A 12,646-nucleotide genomic window follows, 5' to 3' on the forward strand; every position below is an offset into this window, starting at 1 on the left:
CTATGCTAACCTTGCCTATTGGGTAATCCACCCTATGTATGCTCCTAAGTAGTCAGCGCTAATCCACAGAGGGGATAGGAGAACTGAGAAGAGAGGAGTGGAGACAGGAGGCCTGGGGCATGGGGAGAGTAGAGAGAGTGGGCAGCTCGTATCTATTAGATAGTTGAGCTTACACAAGTTTGGGGTTTGTCCAGGAGAATTTGAGACGGGTAAGAGTGGAGTGTATCTGCCAGGGAATGGTTTACCTTCTGGACCGTGACATTTAGTCTGAGTAATTAGGAGATGGAACACTGGTGGTACAGTGGTTAAAGCACTTGGCCGCTAACTGAAAGGTTGGGTTCAAAACCCACCAGCTGCTCGCAGGAGAAAGATGTGGCAGTCTTCTTCCGTAAAGATTATACCCTTGGAAACCCTGTGAGGCAGTTCTGCTCTGTCCTACAGGGTTGCTGTGAGTCGCATTTGACTCGATGGCAACGGGTTTAATTCAGAAAGGAGACTATGAGGTGGGTGGTGAAGGGTCAGTGGACTGGAGCTATCAGTGGGATTGGGCGATTGCCGTGGAGCACAGTGGATAAGCTGGGAGGATAGAAGGTGATGACTGGAGAATGAGATGCTTAAGGTTCAGAGTTGGTGATAAGGTATATGTGGGTCCACGTAGCATGTGGTTGTGGTGGAAGCAATAATCATTGGAACTGACAGTGAGGAAGATGTGGGAGGCCAGGATGTTGGCAATTTCAACAAAGCATGAGACCAGAGTGATGATGGAGAAGGAAGCAGTGAACCAGGTGCTGATGTCATCAACGAGTAAGGAGGGATGAGTGGAGTCTAAGTAGATGATGGTGGTGATTCAGGGGAAGAATTCTCACCTTTCATGCTGAAGACTTGGGTTTACTTCTGGCCAATGAACCTCATGCATAGCCACCACCCATCTGTCAGTGGAGGCTCGTGTGTTGCTATGATGCTGGACAGGTTTCAGCAGAGCTTCCAAACTAAGATGGACTAGGAAGAAAAGCCTGGCAATCTGCTTTTGAACACCAGCCAATGAAAACCCTATGGATCACAACGGTCTGATCTGCAGCCGATCATGGGAATGGTTCAGAACCAAGCAGCGTTTCCTTCTTTGTGCATGAGGTTGCATGTGGAAGCTAACGACTGCAGCTAACAACAACAAGTGAATGGCAGCCACATGGTGGGGTAGGGTTCATAAGATCGAATGCCACTGGTTCTAAGTGGGCTTGGGTTTTGAAGAAGGAAAGGAAAGAAAGAGTTATAAGTGGAGCTGCGTACAAATAGAACTCCAAGTCCTAGGGAACTGTTCATCCCCTGCAGTCCTTTACTGGCCTCTCTCTCAGCAATTATCTGCTTGTCAGCTGCATTTTCCCTTATTTCTGATGAGCTATCTTTATATAATAGGAAAATGTCCCAAGTTTTACATTTCAGAGTTTTAACCCCTGGAACAAGATGGAGTTATCTCTCCCTCCTATCTCAAGTCTAGCGTGCCCAGAGCAGGAAGACACTGGCCTAGCTGACTCAGCTGCATACCCATAAACCAATCTACTGTAGTTGAATCATCTATTACCAATAGGGTGACTCCCAAAGGAAGTTGTTGTTGTTGGGTGTCATCAAGGCGATTTCTGACTCATAGTGAGCCCACGTGACAGAGTAGAACTGCCCCATAGGGTTTCCTAGGCTGTAATCTTTACAGGAACAATCTCCAGGTCTTTTCTCCAGTATAGGGGCTGGATGGGTTTGAATTGCCAAGCTTCTGGTTATCAGCCAAGCGCTTAACCATTGCACTACCAGGGCTCCTCCTAAGGAGGGAAAAAAATCATTAAAATCCCATTGCCGTCATGTTGATTGGATTCCAACTCATAGCGACACTATAAAGCAGAATAGAACTGCCATGTGGAGTTTCCAAGGCTGTAATCTTTACAGAAGCAGATTGCCAGGTCTTTTCTCCTGTGGAGTGGCTGGTGGGTTAGCAGCCGAGCACTTAATGCTATGCCACCAGGGCTCCTTCCTAAGGAGGGTAAACTCCTAGAAAGATACTATGGGCAGGCAAGTTTGCGTATCTGCCAGAGTAACTTCTTCAAAACTGCCCAGTAACTCATTTGATGCCAGGCTGAGTTTCCAAGCTTTTTGGGCCCTTAAGTCTCATTCATCAAGTTTCTCTCATAAGCTGCTAAGTGATAGATTTTTTTTTTTTTTAATTTGTGCTTTAGGTGAAAGTTTACAGCTCAAGTTAATATCTCATTCAAAAATTTATACACATATTGTTTTGTGACACTGGCTGCAATCCCCTCAATGTTTGGATGCTGCCCAGCCCCACACCATCTAGTGAGAAGAACTGGGGACGGAACTTGGCTTCGAGGTAGCTCCTCAGAAGAATTCCACTGTGGCCCTTCGGTGCTTGAAGGAGGAAGCGTTCAAATAAACACTCAGCCATCCTTCCTCTTGCAAAACGAAATCTGTAAGTGTATCTTCTCTGCAGAGGCACAGAGGTCACCGAAGGGCTGGGGATATCAGCGTCTCTACTTTTCCTCTTCATAATTCCCAACAATTCAAGCTTCATTTCCATGACGTGCTTTCAAAAACGGCCTCATCTTCATTGGTCCCAGCTAGCTTCATAAAAAAAAAAAATAGGGACCACAAATTCATCTTTTCAGAGTGTTTCTCAGACTTCAGAGTGTGATAACAATGCACATTCCTGAGCTGCCCCCTCCCACTTCAGAGATTCTGATTTGGAAGTAGGTTCAAGAATTTGTATTTGAAACAAGACCTCGGCAATTCTGCTGCTGATGGTCTGGGGGGCAGACTTTGTAAATAGTGTTTTAAAGCATCATTAGAAAGGGGTATTTTGGCAACCAGTTCCGAAGCACCAAAGAAGTCTTCTAGTCCCTAGTTATCCCTGAGTAGTTATATCTGATGGTGCAATGGTTAACCATAAGGTCGACAGTTTGAATCCGCTGGTGGCTCTGTGGGAGAAAGACAGTGATCTGGTCCGGGAAAGATTACAGCCTAACACTTGATGGGGCAGTTCTGCTCTGTCACATGGGGTCTTTATGAGTGGGAATCAACTCAATGAAACTTAACAAGTTGTCTCTTGGTCTTTAGTTAGACCTGGGTGAAGCAAAAAATTGCAGCTCTTCTATCCTATCAAGGAAACAGATATTCACTTTATGTCAAAGCCTGGGCAACTTGAAAGTGTGAAGATCTCTTGTTTTCCTTACTCCTCATGTTTTCCCAAGGTAGTGCAAAATATTAAGGGGACTGGCTGCTAACAAAAAGGTAGGGGGTCTGAGTCCCAGAGGCCCCTAGGAAGAAAGGCCTGGTGATCTATTTTTGAAAAATCGGCCATTGAAAACCCTGTGGAGTACAGTTCTGCTCTGACATACATGGGGTCACCATGAATTGTAGTCGACTTGAAGGAAACTTTTTTTTTTCCATCTTCTCCCTCTTTATCCTACTACCACAATCAAAGCAAAAACAAAATAAAGTGTTCCTTCTTCCCATAAAAACATTTCTTCCTCTGCTGATCTCCCATCACCCACCCCGGGCAAGCACACGTTGTTGAGGAGGTTTTGCATTGTTCTGCTTTTTCCTTGTGAAGCATTTATTCCTGGCAACTCTCTTGTGCACAAGGACCTTTTTGAAAATCTCTCAAGGATGTGAGCAGGAGCCTTAACAATGCTTGAGAAAGCCCACAGGTAAAGGATGTTCTCACAAACTGGTAAACAAGAGCCTAGAAGATGCACTTGTTTCCAAAGACACAATTTTAATCAGTAATTTATAAAACTGAAAAGATAGGGAAAATGTCCCTTCGCTTGCTAATTCTTTTTTAATTTGTTCATCTATCCACTCATCTATTCACCCACCCACCCATCCACTCATCTGTCTGTCCGTCCATCCATCCATCCATCCATTCATCCATTTATTCATTCAATCAACATTGGTTGAGTGCCCGTGTATGTTCCAAGCCGTAATCAAAAGTAGTGATCTAAATGATGTTGGCACTGAGGAGGGTCACAGTGAGGTGATGGGGACATACACGTAAATAGATAACGTGTAATGCAGTGGTCCTAAATATCAGAGAGGGCCACAAACTATCCTGTGAAATAAGGAAGCCGTTTTTCTCATCAACTGCACCCTTTTAAATTTCTGCTATAATGTGTCGTTGTTGGTTGCTGTAGAATCGACTCTGACTCGTGGTGACATTATGTGCATCAGAATGAAACGTTGCCCAGTCCTGTGCCATCTTCACGATCGTTGGTATCTTGTAGTCCATTGTTATGGCTATTTTGTCACTTAATCTCACGTGTGTGTTTCTTCACTTGGTTTGTCAGTTCCCCCTGGACAAGTTGTAACCCCACAAGGACAAGGATGCTGTCTGTTTTATTCAACATGCTCTCCCTGGTACTCAGCACAGTGCCTGGGACATTACAGGCCTCCAGGCAGAAGGGACAATTAGAGTAAAATATCAAAGAGGCAAGCAGGCAGGGGCAAAGATGCAGAGGGAAGGTAGAGAGAGAGGCAGGGAGAGTAGGATGCAAGGCTGAGCTTCAGAGCAAGCAGAATCTTGGAAATGGGGGTGTTGGGATGGCTTTCCAAAGAGTTTGGGCTTGGCCCAGTGAAAGTACGTGGAGTCACATGAAGTCTTTAAGCAAGGACATGTAATGGCAAGTGTCTTAGTTTGTGTTCTCTAGAGAAGCAAAACCATGAAATGTATGTATAAATATAGATTTACTTCAAGGACATGGCTCACACACTAGTAGGGACTGGCCAGTCCCAAATCTGTGGGTCAGGCAGCAGGCTGGAAATCTCTACTCGCTCCCAGGATTGTGGGGGCGGGCAAATCCGAAATCTGCAGGTCAGACAGCAGGCTGCAGACTTCTGCAGGCTTGTGTCCCAAGATCCAGAGGTCAGGTGACAAGAACAGTGCAGGCCACACCCCCAAGGACACTCCTCTTTCAACTCGTGGGCTGATTATATCAGATCACATCATGGAAGGTGATTACTTTACATTACATTACATTATGGAAGAGCACCCAGTCCAGTGTCGGCCAAACCACAGCCTAGCCAAGATGACACCTAAAGTTAGCCATCACAGCCAGATTGTCATTTTCTGTGGGTTCCTCTGGAGGTTGAGTGGAGAATGGCTTTGAGGGAGACTGAAGCTGATAGGGGAGTCGGGAAACTGTTGTAAGTATTCCAGGCAAGAAAGGAAGAGATCCTAATGAATTGGTGGAAACAAGATCAGAGACAAGTGTAGGAGACATTCAGGAAGTCCAGTGGCCGATATTTGCTGACCGAGAGTCTGAGGGAAGAGGGGAGTGATTCAGAATGACTTCAGGATTTCCAGCTTGAGGTGACAGCATAGATGAGGGTGTATCAGTAGAGACAGTGAGGATAAAAGAAAGGAGTAGGCAGAAATGATGAGTTTCATGGGAGAGGCTCTGGGATTTTTTTCGGATGCTTGTGGACTATCACGTGGAAATTCAAAGTCGGCAGTTGAGTTTTTGCATCTGAAGACCAGGGAAAAGCATTCTCTAGGCTGAAGCTGTTCCTGGGTGTTGTGAATGTTTAACACACTCAGCTGCTAACCTAGAGGTTGGAATTCAAGTTCACCCAGGGATTTCTTGGAAGAAAGTCCTGGCGATCTGCTTCTGGCAAACCAGCCCCTGAAAACTCTGTGGAGCAGAGTTTTCCCCTGACACCTGTGGGTTGCCATGAGTTGGAGCTGACTTGAGAGCAACTGGCTAATCTGAAGTTATAGAGTTGAAATCAACAATGTAGGTGTGGTTTAATCTATTATCATAGTACTACCCAGAGAGTGTGTAAAGTGAGGTGAATGAAGGGTTATGGTCAGAGCCTATGTTACTTATATATTTTACCTCCAAGTCGCTGAGATTTATGAAGGCAAGGCTTGGCTTCATTTGATTCAGTGCTCTGGAAACCCAGCATAGTATCTTACACATGTTGTTGCTGGGTGCCATCAATTTGATCGTGACTCATAGTGACCCCATGTAATAGGGTCCAACTGCCCCATAGGATTTTCTAGGCTGTAATCTTTACAGAAGCAGATCACCAGGTCTTGCTCCCATGGAGCTGCTGGTGGTTAGAACTGCCAACCTTTGGGTTAGCAGCTGAGCACTTCAGTGTTTGTGCCAGCAGGGCCCCTATCTTACACATAGTAGATGCTTTAAAGAATATTTGTGGTATCTGGACTAACTGTCAAAAAGTAGAGATTCTCAAAGTAGACAATGTGGGTAAAATTGTTACATTGTTTTCAGAAAATAATGGACTTCAAACTTTTTTTTTTTTTTTTAATTCTTATGCAAGAAGCAGTTTAGTGACAAAAGGGACGAAGACTTTGGGACGCTTTATTTATCTTACAAATATGTGTTAACACCTTCCCCGTGTCCAACTTTGGGGAAAGTGGTAGGAATGCCAGCTAGAGGACAGAGCTGGCTTGCAATTCCAGCCAGTTACTTAAGGTTGCTGAGACTCAGTTTCCTTATCTGTAAATGGGAATAAGAACATCTACTCTTAAAAAAAATATATAGACAGAAGGAGCCTTGGTGGTACAAACAGTTAAGTGCTCCGAGGGGGAAAGATCTGGTAATCTGCCCCCATAAAGATTGCAGCCTAGAAAACCCTGTGGGGCAGTTCTCTGTCACATGGGGTCGCTATGAGTCTGAATTGACTTGATGGTACCTAACAACAACAACAATATAGATAGAAGTAATCATGTTTGTTTAAAGCCTGGAGCATAGTGAGAACCAAAAGAAAATCAAAGGAATAGGCATCAAAATGGCATTACAATTACAGTACCTGCGCTACTTAGTAACATGCCCATACCAACAGGGACTTCAAATGAGGGCTACCAGTGCCCCAGTCCCCCAAACCATTGCCAGACTGGGACGCAAACAGTCCTGCCTAGCGTACTAATAGCAGGGTTTGTTTTCCCTTCTATGGTTTTCTTTTTTGCAGGAGTGAAGAATGTTATTTTCCCTCTTTGTCATTTTAATTAAATCAAGTCTAGGAAGACATAAAACGTGAGTCACATTCCTCTTCAGCAGGAAAACTCTGAAACCACACACCAGATTGCAAACTGTTAAAATCCATTCATTAAAAGTTCATGGTCTGCTGGACTTTTTTTCCCTCCAAGTATTGCATTATGTACATTTTCTATCTGTGTTCATGTGACAGATTGTCTAACAGGTGTCTTGTACAGCAGAGTTATAGAGTCTGCCAGCGAGACCTAGCTTGGAACCTGTGGCTCTAAGAGAAATGGCTTTGGAAATGTCATCTTGCTATCTAGTGGATAATTCGGTAATAATGACCTAAAAGATCCCTCTAGACTAACAATTATATACCTGTTTGAAGTTAATTGGACTACGCAGAAACGGAAGTTATATGAATTATATGTTATAAAAATTCCATAGGCGGTGAATACACTGACAGCCTGTTCTCATGTAGGCTGCAGTTGCCAGGGTCCCTGGCTGAGGTTGCATCTCAGTATAAAGAGCCTGTTTTTAGATCACGTGCTTGTTCTGTGTGTAGATACGTGAATATGTGTGTGCATTGTGTATCTTTACAGGCATAGACAAATCACCTCTTTATTTACACAAAAAGTTTGGCAATACCAAGTATTACAAGACGAGACTTCCTAATCCAGATTTATAATTCATATTTTATGCTGCACCAAATGACTCTTAAGAGTTATGGGAAGGCTTTTATTTTTAGCGCTCAGTAAATTAAACCTTTTATTCATCATTTTGAAAGACGACAGTAAAGAAGAGAGCGTCAGTTCTTTTTTAATTTAAGGAATAGAGGCAGCAGCCATCCAATCACGGAGCGAACCCAAGTATTAGGTCTAGTTCAAAAGAATGTCCTTATACATCTTGCCGCCTCCCATCAGTTAACTGGTTATCTATATTACAATAACAAGATATTTCTGGCAAAAGCGAGTGCCCCCTCCCTTCGTGTGTGTGTGTCTCTCTCTCTGGCTGTCCCTCTCCTGTCTCTTTCTCACTCTCTCATTAATGATGGCTTTAAGCACAGTAGTTGGACGACTGTTCTGTTTGCAAAGATAATTTCCTTATTCAATATATTTTCCCTGAATGATTCATGTTGTTTTACAAGTTCTATCTGCAGGCCAGGATTTCTCAACCTCGGCAATATTGACATTTTGGCCCAGATGATTCTTTGTTGGAGTGGGGAGGTGGGGGGTATTCCCTGTGCATTTGGGGACGTTTAGCAGCCTCCCTGACCTTTACCTCCTAGTAGCATCCTCCCTCCACTTGTGACAACCAAAAAGCATTTCTAGACATTGTTATATGTCACCTGGGAGAGCAATCACCCTGACTGAGAAGTAATGCTGTATATGGATAGGACTTTCATTTAAGTTAACTGGTTGAAAAAAATCTTTAATTCCATGGGCTTACGTTGGATTAATTTTGTGGTATTTTTGTGCCTTCAACTGTCTTATCCTATTAAATGGTACCTAGCCCTGGTGATGCAATGGTTAAGCCCTCAGCTGTGAACTGAAAGGTCATTGGTTCGAACCCACCTAGACGCATCCCAGGAGAAAGACCTAGAGATTTGCGCGTGTAAAGATTACAGCCAAGAAAACCCTATGGGGCAGTTTTACTCTGTCACGTGGGGTTGCCATGAGTTGGAATCGATTTGATGGCACCCAACAACAACAAGTGCAAAGTAGAGTCCCTGGGCAGTACAACAGAGTTAATGTATTTGGCTGGTAACTGAAAGGTTGGAAGTTCGAGTCTACCTAAAGTTGCCTAAGAAGAAAGGCCTGGCAATCTACTTCTGAAAAATCAGCCAGTGAAAACCCTGTGGAGCACAGTTCTATTCTGACACACATGGGGTAGAAGTCAATTTGAAGGCAGCTGCTGACTAAGTGTGAAGTATGTTTGTAGCCTCCATTTTTTGTGTTGGTTCTATGTAACATATTACGTTCTGATTTGAGAGAAAGCAGCCATTTGCAGTCATTTTACATTTGATGAAGATTCAATGAGAAGAGAAGAAAAAGACATATGTTTTCATAAGGTAATTTCAGCAGATGTATGGATGGGTTTATATCACCACCACATTGAAAAAGAAGGTAGGGAACTTGGTTAGGATAGAAAGAGACCAAGTTTTACCTTTCTGTCACTGTAAGTACGCCGCACATAGTCCAGAGCTGGAAACGGAAACGTAAAACATCCTTACGACTCTTCACTAGTGTCGTAGAAACAAAAACATTCGGAGCAGATAAAGTGCAGCACACACAAGGCAATAACATCACTAGACGGTTCTACATTAAAGTCTCAGAATTAAATCGTCCCTTCATTAATTCATTCAGGAAGAAGCCTTGCTCATTCCTCATGTCTACCCCTGGTGCCTTCTACTGGGCAGTCCAGGCACTCATGGGACTGAAATTTCACAATTATTTTAAAGGAATCACAGTGGTCTGTGTCTTGGTTTTCTAGTGCTGCTGTAACAGAAATACCACAAGTGGATGGCTTTAACAAACAGAAATTTATTCTCTCACAGTTTAGGAGGCTAGAAGTCCAAATTCAGGGTGCTAGTTCTAGGGGAAATCTTTCTCTCTGCTGTCTCTGGGAGAAGGTCCTTGTCATCAATCACACAATACTAGGAATCGTGGTCTGGCCAAGTTGACACACATTTTGTCGGGGGACACAATTCAATCCATAACGGTCTGGTTTAAGGGTTAAACTTTCTGGGTTGAGGAATTTTTTGGAAGGTGGGCATCTGATTAGGTGCCAGAGACTGCATAAATATTTGTTTTCTGCCGCTGGTGGCTGAGAGCTGAGTGGTTTTATTTTCCTATAAACAGCTGCTGGCTTTCAGTTAGCTGAATCCAAGGCTTTATCCTCCATTTTACTGCACACAGACCGCTATGATGTACACTGCTATGTGGAAAGGCTTGTGTTAAGAGGCAACGTCATTCTGTCTTTTGGTGTCTAGCTTTAACACCAGGTTGAGTTTCTAATGTACGGTTTCAGGGTATTGTTAAGAGCGCTGGGACATTCTTTAAATTCAAGCGTCAAAGAAATACAGGGTATCTGGTGGCCTATATTTAATTAGCAACATAATCTAGTATCATGTCGGGGTCTTGCTAAGGAAGGTGGCCTGGCCTCACTGGCCCCTGTAGCAGTAAGAAGGTGGGTATGTTTAGGGAAGATTGTGGCAATATTTCAGGAAATATTTGTGAAAAGGAATGTGTTTTCCACCCATTCCTCCAGATACTGTAAAACTTAACACTGGGATATGCCAGACCAGCAGAGAACTGCGTGTGTATTGGATTGCATCCATTTCCTCCCAGAATTGCCTTTAGTAAATTGCATTTTGGGGTAATACAGACAGTCCATTTCCAAGAATTAGGGTAGAAATAAAAATGCCCTTTTCGCCATTGCAGGAATGTGGCCAGGGCATTACATTTGTGGTCCTCGGGCGTAGTGGCTAAAATGCAGACTTTTGTGTGGTGTTAGACTTCTGGAGTCCAATCCCAGCTACACTTCTTACCTAAAGCATCCTTCTTAACTTCTGTAAACACTTTTCTCCTCTGTAATAAGGGGGAAAAAATAATAGCTGCATCAAGGAGTTTTGAGGCTCTTGTTGCTGTTGTTGTTGTTGTTAGCTGCTCTTGAGTTGACACCAGACTCATGGCAGCCCCACATGCAACAGAACGAAATGTTGCCCGGACTTGCACCATCCCTATGATCGATTGTAGATTGGACATTTGTGGTCCATAGAGTTTTCATTGGCTGATTTTTGGATATAGATAGCCAGGCCTTTCTTCCTAGTCTGTCTTAGCCTAGAACCTCTGATGAAACCTGTTCAGCATCATAGCAACACACAAGCCTCCACCGATGGATGAGTGGCGGCTGTGCATGAGGCGCATTGGTTGGGAATTAAATCTAGGTCTCCCACATGGAAGGTGAGAATTCTACCACTGAACCAAAAACAAGTATTTAATGTCTGTATACTCTCAGGTGCGGAGTCAGTGCTCAATAATTAGCAGCTGGCACAGTGGTTAAGAGCTTGGCTACTAACCAAAAGGCCAGCAGTTTAAATCCACAGCCATTCCTTGGCAACCCTACGGGGCAGTTCTGCTCTGTCCTATAGGGTCGTTATGAATTGGAAACGACTCAATGGCAATGGGTTTTTTTTTTTTTTTTTGGTCATGCTTGTTACACAGCACATCTTCCTTTTGCTTCTACCTTGATGAATAATTGTGCTAATTTCGAACCATTGACTTATTTTTGTGACACACACTCAGAATTATATAAATTATAAGATTTCCCTCCATGTTGATTTGTGGGAACACCAGGATAAACATCTGACCTCCTCACTGCTAACAGAGGGCTTTGTGATTCTTGTGTCATTATTAACTTAGTCCCTGGCGTCAGTGTATTCTCTACGCCCATTTTCATTTCTTCACTTTTATCACCTGTTAACAAGATTAGTAAATCCTGTTTTATATGCTGTAGTGTGTTGGGCAATATAGCCAATTCAGTACTTTCTGGACCAGAGGAGACATGGGAATGAGTAATAAACGGATCTAGAAATAAATACAACCCTGGAAGTATTGATCTTGCCTTATTCTTTATATCACCCAAATGACAAGGGCTGCAGCTCAAATATCCAAGCAGATAGTGTTGTTGAGAGAAATGGGCTCAGTTTATGATGATAGGGACTGGTGGGGACTGTTGTAAAAGGACGGGATGTTTTCCCTTCTCCCACTGCCTCACATGCAGGCAAAAGCTGGGCAACGAAGAAGGAAGGTAGGAGAAGAATCGAGGCATTCAAACTGTGGTGTCTATGAAGAATATTGAGTATACTGCAGACTATCAGAAGAATGAACGAATCAGCATTAGAAGAAATACAACCGGATTGCTCCTTAAAAGTGAGGATGGCGAGACTTCAAAATGCTTGCTTTGGACACATCATCAGGATAGGCCAATCCCTAGGAAAGGACATCATGATTGTAAAATAGAAGGTCAGGGAAAACAAGGGAAATCCTTAATGAGATGGATTGACACCATAACCGCCACAATGGAGTCAAGCATAGCAAAGATCATGAAGATGGCATAGGACTGGGCAATGTTTCATTGTGTTATACATAATGTCACCAGGAGTTATACACCTTCCCACATTTATACCCCATTGACTATCTTGAATACCCCCATTCCCAACCTCACCTTCTTATCTCAAGCTCATCTCTCTGAATTCAACACAGTACTGCTTCCACCAAGGTAGAAGTTTGCACGTTTTACTAAAATTCTACCTATTTTTGTTTTTTTGAAGCAAGCTAGTATGTTCTGAAGTGGCTAAAAAGTGTGTCTCACACAAAGCATCCCATGGGTGAGAAATAATAACAATGAAAAGTAATGGGGATATCAACATTGATGGAAACCCTGGAAGTGTAGTGGTTAAGAGCTACTGCTGCTAACCAAAAGCCTGGCAGTTTGAATCCAACAGGCGCTCCTTGGAAACTCTCTGGAGCAGTTCCACTCTGTGCTATGGGGCCACTATGAGTCGGAATCGACTCAACCGCTGTGGGTATCAACACTGATAATCATGGTAACTAACATTTATGGAGCACTGGCAAGGTTGTGCC

This window comes from Loxodonta africana, chromosome 12, assembly GCF_030014295.1.
Source record: "Loxodonta africana isolate mLoxAfr1 chromosome 12, mLoxAfr1.hap2, whole genome shotgun sequence".
NCBI classification, from domain to species: Eukaryota; Metazoa; Chordata; class Mammalia; order Proboscidea; family Elephantidae; genus Loxodonta; species Loxodonta africana.